Consider the following 3,734-nt stretch of genomic DNA (forward strand, 5'->3'; position numbering starts at 1 on the left):
AAAAAAAAAAAAAAAAAAGTACCATGGGCTGGAAGAAGTACAGCCAGAATGTTCTTTTGAAGCCAAGATGGCTTCAGATATATTATCAGGAGGGAGCAGTCCCTGGAGAAGGACATCATGCTTGGTAAAGTGGAGCATCAGAGAAAAAGAAGACCCCTAATGAGATGGATTAGCACAGTGACAGCAACAATAGGCTCAAGTGTAGCAGCAATTGTGAGGTTGACACAGAATCAGGCAATGTTTCTTTCTGTTGTGTACAGGGTTGCTATGAGTTAGCACTGACTCGATGTCACCTAACAATAACAACAACTTGTAAAATCAGTTGCCCCACTTAAAAGCAATTAATATGAGACCAAAGGTCAACCATTACTCAAAAGCAAAAACAAGAAGATATGGAGACAGGGAAAATAGAGTACCAGAAAGGGAACAAATTGAACACAGTAAAAGAGACGGTTAGCACATTGAAATAAATGTTACTCATGCCTCAGAACAATTTATGTGAAGGCTGTCAAATGGGAACTAACTTGCTGTGTAAACTTTCATCGAAAACTCAATAAAATATAAATGTAGGGTTTTTTTGGTAAGTTATTTGACAACCAACCTTGCTTCATGTGAGGGTCTTTATGTTTTATTTTGTTTTTCAAATTTATTTATCCTATTTATTGTGAATATTCCTATGTTTCAGTTGAGAATTACGAATATGCATTTGATTACAGTTACTGCTGACAGGGTCACATGTAATCCACAAAACACGCTTCCATACACTTACTACCTTTCTTTAAAAAACAGAAAAACTCTAAATTCTGACACATCAGACCCCAAGGGTTTTGGTTAAGGGATTGTGAGCACTTTTCATCAGCTTCTTCTTACAGCAAAGGAAACTGAGACCCCTGGGGTTTAAAGAACTTGCCCAAAGTCTAGCATTTAGTGAGTAGAATGCCAGACATGTCTATTTTCTGCAAATCATTCCCAGATAACAGAGTGGCTGGGTTGGAAAGGGTGAACCACCTTAGATATGAACTATATGAACTGCTTTCCCTGGGGTGGAGGCAGACTCTTTGCCTCTCTCCATCCTAAGGTCTAGAACCAACAGGGATACAGCCCTTCCTTATATCCCCAGATTTCTTGCTTCCAGGGTCCCTGGGTGGAGTGAATGGTTTGGGCTTGACTTGTGGTGCTGTAGGATAAGCACTGGACTGTGAACAACAAGGTCAGTGGTTCAAACCCACTGGAAACGCTATACAGAGTCACTGTGAATTGGAACCGACTTGATGGCATTTAACAACAACAACAATAACTGAAAAGTTGATGGTTAGAACCCACCCAGGGGAGACACAAAAGAAAGGCCTGGTGTTCTACTCCCATAAAAACTACACTGGAGAACAAAACAAAAATCTGTGGAGCTCAGTTCTACTTCAGCATACATGGAGTGCCCATGAACTGAGACTGAATCAATTGGCAAAGGGTTGATTTTTGTTTTGTTTTTGTGTCTCTTCAAGAGTTCAGCAGGAAAAAAAAAAAGAGTTCAGGAGGAAACTGTGATTGTTTTTTTCCACATAGGATTTCTTCCCTGACAGAGGTTTTGGCCTTCGACAATAATTTAAGTTTTGTTGTTGTTATTTTTAAAGGATTACACAGAATAATTAAAAGTCCTGAGTGATTATTTACTGGAGGAAAAAGAAAAAGTGCTTAAAGAGGAGCTACGCCCCGTGCAAATCTTGGAGCTGTGTCAGGGCAGGCCCGCGCTTCAAGTGGGCACCTCAACCAGCATCCACTGAGTATACGATCCCAATAGCAAGCCCACTTTACTCCTCAACACACCGTCTCCAAGCTTCATGGGTAAACACTTCCAAAAACATTTCTAAAGGGCGAGTTGTTCCAAATATTTAAGTGAGGGAATAAAAGTCTCATAAATGGCTCCATAAATCAGTATTCCACCAACACCTCTTCGAAGAATCTAGTTCTGCTCAGCAAACAATCCAAGTCACCCACGCACATCACACACAAGCTTACTATAACCCTAAATTCTGTTTGGCTTTCAAAAAAATGTAATTTTCTGTTTGGCAGGAGGCAGACACAGGACATGTAGAGGTAAATTAACCCCCCTTTCATCTTGCTCATTCAGACACCCTGGAGGGTCTGTGGGGTATTGAAGAATGCGTGGGGGTTACTGAGGGAGGCCCAGGAACAAAGCGCAAACTGCAGGGCTCCCAGCCTCCGCCGCCCAGACTCCGCTACAATATGGCACACTATAATAGGGAGAGCTGTAGGGAACTCATTGCAATACTTTTTATGCTGAATCTTTCTTAATAAAATGCTGACATCAAAGGCGTCAGCTTCAATTTGGGGTTTTAATATGTTAACCAGCTACTTTCTCAGAGAAACTCACCAATATTGGAGGTCTAGACTATTTTTGAAGATTTGTGGTGACATAGTGGCAAAGTGCTCATCTGCTAAACAAAAGTTAACAGTTCAAATTCACCACGAGAAAGAAATGGCAGTCTGCTTCCGTAAAGATTTACAGCCTTGGAAACCCTATGGGGCAGTTCTACTTTGTTCGTAAAATCGTAATTCAGAATCAACTGGATAGCAACAGTTTTGTTTTTGTTGTTTGTTTTTAACTGCAAGATCCTAAGTTCAAACTCACCAGCCACTTTTGGAAAACTTAAATAGGGTCGCTGTGAGTCAAAACCAAGGGGGCAGCACTTAACAACAATACTTAGTACATTCCTCATTCCAATTATTAGTGGATGTTGACAGCTGTTTCTTCTCACTTTGAGTTGGATCTCATCAACAAACGAAGGTCCCAAAAGCTTTGCTCCACTCACATCGTTAAGGTCAACTCTACTTTGAGGAGGCAGCTCTTCCCTAGTTGTATTTTGAGTGTCTTCCAACCTGAGGGGCTGATTTTCCAATAGTATATCAGACAATATTCCACCACTATTCATATTGTTTGTATCTTCTGTCACTATATCTGACAATGTTCTGCTGCTATTTGTAAGATTTTCAGTATCTACTTGAACTTTGCTTTTGCAGATTTATAAATGTGAAGGAGGAAGAAACAAAACAAAAACAAAAACCGTATTTGTTTTAAAATAAGTCTCAGTATTTCTTTTAAAAAAGAAAATGTGTTTTGTGTCAGAAAACACCTGGAAAGCTATTTTATTGTAAGAAAAAAATGGCTGGTGTACAGGAAACCACTGTACATTACTATACACATTGAAGGGAGAAGAATTTAAAGTTTCTAGAGATGGCCTGGAAGACTCCAGAACAGAGCTTCTAATTTTCCATTTTAAATAACTTGCTTTGGTGCATAGCGATGTAATTCCACTCTCAAATCTTCAGTATGACCCTACATTATGTAAGTGGTAAGGGAAATTCAGGGAAACAGTCTAATTAATTCTGGAAAAAGAAAAGAGAAAACTTCAAGCAAGATCAAGAGCTTATCATAAAACTCTCACCAGAAGCATAACCCCCTGGGAATCCTCAGTTATGCTGTGGGGAAAATGTTGAGTTTCCTAGCCCAGGACATCTTTGTGGGAGCATAAAGTGTTTGTTGTCTTTCTCCTGCAGAGTGGTTGGTAGGCTCAAACCATTGACCTTGTGGTTCAGAGCTTATCCTACAAAGTTACTAGGCTCCTGTAAGAAGTGTGAATCTAGGAAAATTGGAATGGAATGCCAAAATGAAATGGAATGCATAACAATCAATATCCTAGGCATGTTGTTGTTGTTGT

Source organism: Chrysochloris asiatica, unplaced genomic scaffold (assembly GCF_000296735.1).
Source record: "Chrysochloris asiatica unplaced genomic scaffold, ChrAsi1.0 scaffold00207, whole genome shotgun sequence".
Classification (NCBI taxonomy): domain Eukaryota; kingdom Metazoa; phylum Chordata; class Mammalia; order Afrosoricida; family Chrysochloridae; genus Chrysochloris; species Chrysochloris asiatica.